General features: G+C 38.6%; 1 long non-coding RNA gene across 1 annotated transcript; it reads left to right on the top strand.

Annotated features, from left to right (window-relative positions):
* The first annotated feature begins 1,670 nt into the window (after positions 1 to 1,670).
* On the top strand, positions 1,671 to 6,454 carry LOC306770211. The gene is made up of 3 exons (XR_013771728.1): positions 1,671 to 1,842; positions 1,955 to 2,043; positions 6,221 to 6,454. It is a non-coding gene; the product is annotated as an uncharacterized lncRNA (long non-coding RNA).
* Positions 6,455 to 8,093: the final 1,639 nt, after the last annotated feature.

The raw sequence follows: 8,093 nt of genomic DNA, 5'->3' as shown, positions 1-8,093 counted from the left end.
GTCATTATTTTCAAAGGCATTTATATGATGCAAATGTGTTGAAGTAGTTTTACCATGTTTGAGCCTTTTGTACAAGACCGCTGTGTAGACGCTGTAGAGAAAGACTAGGTGTGTATTTTGATGCTTGTTATAATGCTAACTACTTCATAACACACATATATAAAATGGAAATAAAAGGGACAATGCCAGTTAATGAACATGATCTGTTGTCCCCTAACTGTAAAAGCATATTATTCCATTGTTAAACGATCAACATTATTGAAGTCATTACATTAGTCAATACACCCAACAGACGTGCCTGAGTACAACCATAACAGAGTGCAGTCAATATAAATAACATTGCCATTTTAAAATGGAATATACGTAGTTGCACATAAAGTTAGAATATATATATATATATATATATATATATATATATATATATATATATATATATATATATATATATATATAGACCTGGTTTGTCTCATAAGATAATTCATACTTTCCACTTCTTCCCAGTTAACCCAGGTATGATGGTTTTGTTGTATGTTTGTAAGTAAACAAATCAGAATGAAGATAGAAGTTAATCCAGCTCATTCATCAGAAGTATTTAAACAACTTGCACTTTTATTAGCGATGCTTTATTTGAGTGACAATATTTGATGAGATTGCTCATGAGAAGAGCTGCCTCACATTTTACTGAATAAACCATCACTTTCTTCGGGTAAAACCAGAGATGGCAGTGAGGGAATTAAGTACAACATTGATGAAAACAATCACCACCCACAAGTCCCACAACTTGGAAAAAACTCCCTTGTTAAATGAAAATAACATGGTTTATGGGAAATTTGTGTTTTGGAAACTGCGGGAGGCTTACAGCTGTTTCCATCACTTTGAAGAATTCAAACTATTCGTTCAGACAGCAACTGGATCTTAAATTTAACATTGAAAATGACTTAGAAAAAAACAGTGGAGCAGCTGCAGTTGTGAGGATTATTTATGCTGAGTCGTGCATAGTTATGTAATGTCTTTGTAATAGATATTGTATTTAGAGCTATATTTAGGCACAGATTTAGAGGTGTGTAACACACAAGGCTTCAGTAATACCCAACAATAAACATGTGTGATGTCCAGTTTAGATTGAGCCTCTGTGGGTTTTCGGTCTTGGCTTTCAACATTTTAAATATTATATTATAAAAAACCAGGTTGGGCCTGCGTATCTAAGGCAGATGGAGAGTGTGTTTATGTTTTAGCAAAGGATAAAGCCGTTGTGTTGCAGTAGGACTGGTATTGGCCAATAAACTCAACAAGATTTTTTTTATGGTTTGCTTCAATTGTTGCAAGTTTCCTGTTTTAGAACAACTGCTCCCAATGACATTCATTCAGCAACAAGACCCAGTCATCTAGAAACATGTAATCAATCCGAGGGAGTACTTCCAAAGAGGTCTGAAGAGATATATGTCGAGTCTCTGCTGACCTACACAAAGCCACTGGCCACAAGTGACATTCAGCAGGTTGTTGGACACATCCTCGGACATTTGGCCTCATGTTAACATGATCACATCACGCAGTTGCTGCAGATTTGCCAGCTGCACATCCTTGATGAGAATTTCCAGTTGCGCTCCATCCCAAAGCTGCTGTACTGCAGGGATCTCCAACTCCGGTCCTCAAGGCCCACGGGCGTCCAAACTGTCATGTAACACACAACTCAAATGAATGTGTCAGTAACAGACTTGTGCAGAGCTTGTTGGAGATGCAGTTCATTCAGGTTTGTTGCAGCAGGAAAACATCTAATACCTACAGGATACAGGACCTTAAGGGTCAGTGTTGGGGATTACTACTCCATTGGAGGAAGATCTGGTGAGTAGGGAGGCTATTAGAGTGGCCTCATGTTCAAGAAACCATTAGGAGATGACTTGAGTCAAAATGTACCATGAAAATATCCTCCACCATTATACAACCTATTTTCCAGCTAATTCTGATCCTATTATCTAAATGTGGAGCTGAAATGGAGACTCATCAGACCAGCAACGTTTTTCCATCTTCTGTTGTCCAGTTCTGGTGAGTCTGTGTGGATTATAGCCTCGGTTTCCTGTTCTTAGCTGACAGGAGTGATTTCTGCTGCTGTAGACCATCTACTTAAAGGCTGTGTGTGTTGCATGTCCAGAGGTGACATTCTGCATATCTTTGTTGGAACCAGTGCTTATTTGACTCCTAAGGACCTCCTTATGCATTAAGATTGTGCTTTTCTTTTCTCACTCTTTATTCCTGAAATTATGTTTTAACACACATATCGTACATGTTGACATGAAAAAACACAATCTGGCACGTTAATATCGCAGTAATGTCCTTGTAAGATTATACACCAATGCAAACCAATCATATGCACACACACTCGCATGCCAAGACACACACTGCAAGGACCACGAGTAGAGCTTCCTCAGGTGTTTTCTAAAATAGACCCACGGTTGTAAATATGACACTGCAGCCTTTCAGCACCACAAACGTGGCACGGCACTCAGCCAAAGTGTCCGGCCGAGTCCCAAACTGAGCACATTTTCTCATGGAATTACAAACAGCTGGGCGCAAGTGGATCAATAACAAACACTCGTCAGAGATTTACTGTTTTTCAGTCGAAGTCCAGCTGGTGGAAGAATTACAGGTTTCTGCTCCAGCACAACAAACAGAAAGATACAGAAACATGGAGCCAAAACCACACAATCGCATCCTCTTTATAGATCTACAGTATCTAAATACATGATTAAACTCAATTATCTTATACTTTTCTCTGTATTTTCAGTTCGGTTTGTGTTGTGCTCTCTAACTTCCAGCATCTGTTTCTGAGCTAGAAAATGGCAAAGCCAGCTACTGTAAGATTAATTTGCTAGAAAATATTTGATCTTCAACACTAGTGTGGAAAAAGGAGAGTCAGCAGAGAGGAGGGGGAGGAGATGTGGCTGACCACAGAAAGCTGAACTCCTGCCCAGTGTAATAAAAACTGCCGAGGTGAAGACAAAAACACACTCTCGACTCAGCTCCTTTTCAGGAGAGAAAAGTGAACAAAGATCCCAGTGGACATACAAATCTAACAGAGATTCTTAATTATGTAACATATTATATTTTAATTATTTTTTGTTTATGTCAGATTTCATCCAGAAAATCAAATCTTTTTTTTTTTTATTTCTGTTTATTTCGCACATTGTCATGCAAAAGCAAACAAGACCGTTCAGTACAAAACAAAACAGTACATAACACAATGCACCACCATGCTTGAAAAGGAGCAGAAAAAGAAATTCTTATATTATATGATCCTTTTATATATAAAAAAAAAAAGAAACACACCAATAAATGCTTTTTTAATTTTCTTTATGACACTTTATGAAAAAAAAGAAGAAAAATTCATTGTTTAAAGGAACAATGCATCACATTTTCTGTATTTTACTGGTTAAAATCCATGTCAAAGTTGATGGTTTGTGCGTGATGACCTGCTCATAACTTGACACATTCTTGTAAGGAAAGGATTTTAGATTTGTGTCTTCATATGAGCCGGTCGGGAATCGCCATTGTAAAACTACAGCAGGCAATAAGGGACAAATAGCACCAAAGTGGAATAGGACTGTGTATTCTTTGCGAATCAGTGCACAGTGATTGAGATGGAGGGGAAGATTAGAGACAGAAACTTACTACCCAGAGCAAGTTGGAAAATCTGTTCAGTTGTCAGTTTACAAAACTGCAGGAGCATGCTAATGCAGCAGCAGTGCAGCAGCCGTTTTCACCATCGCCAAAAAAGACTAAAGGGGCACCAGGACATCCAGAAAAGTAGGATAAACATCAAACTAGCCTTCCCCAAGAGGAAAGAGCTCAAGAAGGAGAAAGATTTTAAAAGGGATGCTAAGTTACAGCTCTCTCCTCCACAATAAGTCAACTGTAGAGGTTAAATTAGCCTAAAGCTAACTTTAGCTTTGTTACCACAAGAAGAATAAAGTAGGCCCTCCTAAAATACACCATTCTTATTGGTACAGAAGTGGATGTTTACGTGGTCTCTGTAGCTTTTAAAGTCGCATTAAACGGCAGCTGCTTCATTTATTCATTTATTTTCCGAACTTAGTCCGTTTAAGGGTCGCAGGGAAGCTGGAGCCTAATCGTTGGGTGAGAGGCAGAGTAAACCCTGGACAGGTCGCCAGTCCATCACTGATGCCAGCTGTTTGTCACAGTAAATACCAACTGATTAAGCCTTCCCATCAGATTTACCATGACTGAAAGTAGGCAATTACCACAAATATAAAATCTACTGAAGCCACGTAAACATGCAGTCATACCGGTGGAGTATAACCGGATGTAACCGGACTAATGATGCAATGCAGTGCAGTAGTTTATAAAATCACAAACTTATTCATCTAAGCAAAAACTCCATGAAGTACAGGATAAGAGTATCATCAGCATTTTTAAGGCTTTTTGATGAACAACGACAAGTGTTCATGAAGGTGAAGCGCTGGAACGCTTTGAATTTGAATGCGAAACATAATTTCAACGTTAAATGGGAGTAATTCTTACACAATGTCCCTGTGATGATTACAACTTCCAGTGGATGTTTATTCGTCCATTTTCATGTGATTCATCCTCTGCAAGCTTCACAGTTCCTTTTTTGTTCCACCGAACAGCTCCGAGTAGCACTTATGCTTTTCAGTGGAAGCAGGACTGATTTCCCAAACCACCCAATCACAACATGTTGTCACCCCTACAGTTTCCACTTCTACAAACCACAAGAATGTTTTCAACCACCTTGTTGTTGAAAAAAACAAACCAAAACCAACTTCTGTGAGGTTTTGGCAGGAGACTTTTCATTCAGTCTAACTTTAACAGAGTATTTGTGAAATACTTTGTCATTTTACAGTATCTGAGGTTTTACTTAAATAAAAAGAAAGCACTTTGACTTGACTTTCACTAATATAAGAATTATCTTATTTAAAGTTTGTAATATTAATACAGCTGTAAATTGTGTATAAGCAGTTGACAGTTCAGTGTGTAGAGTAAACTTCAGGCACATTGACCACATTAAATTGGATTTTCATATATTTTGACTTTGTAATTTATGGGAGAAGGTGGAGCTGTTATCAAAGGGGTGAAGGATGGTGATTCTATTGCTCCTTCTGAGGCCTCCTCATACACAGTATCATCTACAAACACAAGTGTGTGTGTGTTTTTCTCAAACACGCCCTGTAAATCCATTTGAGTGTCATTTGTCCAGTTTAGATCAAACTGCTTGTAAAACTCTTCCTGCAGACAGAGTTAAGCCAAACACACGAGGCTGGTCCTGAAAAGGTGAAATTGTGACGCAGTAAAAAAGAACCATTTGTCCAAACACGAGCATGGTTTGCATGTATGTATGATGAGATGATAAGGAATTATAACAGCTGCATTTTACGTGCTAAAACTCTTCACACAAGCGGCTTCCCCCCTGAAACACACACCTGCAGTAAATCTTTGAGTTTTTGCATCAGGTTACCTTCAAAACTAAAGCACAATCCTGAATGACTCTCACCTTCGACCTTTTAAACTCTCTGCACTCATTTTCCCTCCTGCTTACGTTTTCAGATACAAAACATGCAGAGTTTCCGAGTTTATCTGCTCCTGCTTTGACCCAACAGCGAAGCCAGGCATATTTCAATGAAGAGATCATCTGAGAGGATAGACACCTCAAAGTCATTTCACAAAGCATCCTGAGCCAAAACGCATGAATTAGCAAGCTTGTTATGAGGGGACAGTTTGGTTTTTGTGTGACACTTAAGCTGGTCTGAAGCGGGGAAAAGGGGCTTTGGCAGGATCCAAACTTTCCCTCTGACATTTTACCTGATATGTTGCATTGACGCTATGTGACTAAAGCATGCTGGGACTGTGTCAAAGCCAGTGCAGCTCAAATAATACGTCTAGCAAGCGGGTCAGGAACAGCTATTTATATCATATCATTATAAGAAAGTTTGTACAAAAGTTCTTGGGTGTCAGAGAAACTGCTTGGAGTGCACCAACATCATGTAGCTGCAAACAGAAGCTGCTATTTGTGTTACTGGAATTGCAAATGAAAATACTCTAAATGGACTGCATTTATACAGCGCGTTTTAAGTCTTACTAAACTCTCAGCACATCATATTACAAGCCATTTTTATATGAGACACTGACATTTAAACTGGAAAAACTGGGGATCAAACTAAATTTTGATGTCCATTTTTGTATTTTCCAGGTGAGACGAGGCGCATGATGCTGCAACCGCCCAATGAGCTTCAATTCAGCTCCTCAGAGACCTACAGGTGACGTCACGGAGGCTCCGTACATGTTTTATACACAGTCTATGCTCAAAACTCTGTTTTACAATGTGATACTTGTTTTCTGCGCCTGCTGAATATCTTTTGAATTACACTCATTTCTGGTCATTATACTTTTTTTTATTTGATAAAAGATTTTGTCCAAGGTCCAAATAAAGACATCAGATATTAAGGAATAGAGTTCTTTCCACACTTTTACTTCTTATTTTTGGGACACGCCTTAAAGAGATATATCAAAAAAGGATTTACCTGAGAAATTAGCGGGGGAAAATTCAGCAACGAACTGAGGCATTGTTCACACACAGGATATCTACAATTAGACCTGTCATTCATACGAAAACGCAGATTTATGGCATTAAAAATGATTCTTCCAAAAGCCTCCGACCAAAGTGAAGCTTTACAAACACTACGTTTATGCACCGACATGTGAACATACATAACCGGATTTTAGGTTTCAAAACATCACAGTCTGTGATAAAAAAAAAAGAAATGCTCAACATCTCATGTGTGTGCATGTTTTTAAAACAAAGGAAAGAAATAGAAATAACAGAAGAACTGGACTGACTGGAAAACAGTCCCAGCAGAATTGAAGCTTTAGAGGAATTGAAACCTTTTGGCTTTTTTTTCCAGTCAGTCCATTCTGTCCATGATTCCCCCCCCCCCTTCTCTTTGCCTTCTCAAACACATTGTATCACTGGTTCATATTTTTTTTATTTATAACCAAACAATCTCTTTGAAGCTCTTCTCTGGAACAGACAACAAGCTTCTGGTTTCATTTAGATTTTTCTTTTATTTTTCCCAAACTTTATTTATAAATTTACATTTGAAAGAGTCATTACATTCTTTATGTATATTATGGCAAAACCCAAACCACCACCCTCCCTGGCTCTTAAAAGAAAAAAAAAACTTAACAGGGAATATCAATTTGCACACTTCTATTGCAAAATTTATTGTAAAAATGTTTTTACAAAGTCGACAAAAGGATTCCAGGTTACAGAATATTTCTGTTCCGACGACATCATTCTGTTCCTAAGCTTTTCTAAGGGTAAGAAAGAAAGCACCTCCTTCAACCACTGTGAGAATAATGGTACTTTATCTGATTTCCAGTGAAAAAGTATGAGCCTAAGTGCAAGTAAAGAGGTAAATGCAATAGCATTTGCTTGGATAATGTTCGCTTTGTAAGTTGGTGCTACAACGCCAAAACTGCCTGTCCTGCAATCAGTTAAGACTTGACCACCGACATGAGACAGTACCTCAAAAATATGTCCCCAATAGTTATCTAGATCAAGGCAACTCCACATCATGTGACCCATCTAGATTTTTATAGCATTGAGATGAACTTGTAAAATCAAGCTTCATCCTTGCAAACAATTTCATTAGGAGAGCAGGAATCTAGAAATGACAGGCGACAGTTTCATTCGCTACTCAACCCAGCAGATTTAAGGCCTCAAAGATAATAAGACACATGTAAAGCCCCTTCAGCCAGTTCTAATGAAGATGTAAAAGCTGAGAGGAAAGATAAAATGTTGAGTATATCATATATATGCAGCTGCCTGTCGAGACACACCAGAGTGTCGTTTGGATCTAAAGGAGAGGAAAACGGATCCCCAGGAATGGGAACACGTCGTTTTCTGACTCCAGCAGCGTCTCTGGGCACATGCTCAGAACCTTGTCATCACAACGACGTGCCAATATGAAGATTTACTCGTCTGTGTTTTACGGTGTGCTGAAGTACGCGGCTCTGAAGGTGATGCTAACATTAGACTGACCTCTATCGCGTGTTTGCTATGT

This window comes from Telmatherina bonti (assembly GCF_933228915.1).
Source record: "Telmatherina bonti genome assembly, chromosome: 19".
Classification (NCBI taxonomy): Eukaryota; Metazoa; Chordata; class Actinopteri; order Atheriniformes; family Telmatherinidae; genus Telmatherina; species Telmatherina bonti.
Note: the sequence above shows the minus strand (reverse complement) of the source record. Positions and strands in the feature narration are given on the sequence as shown.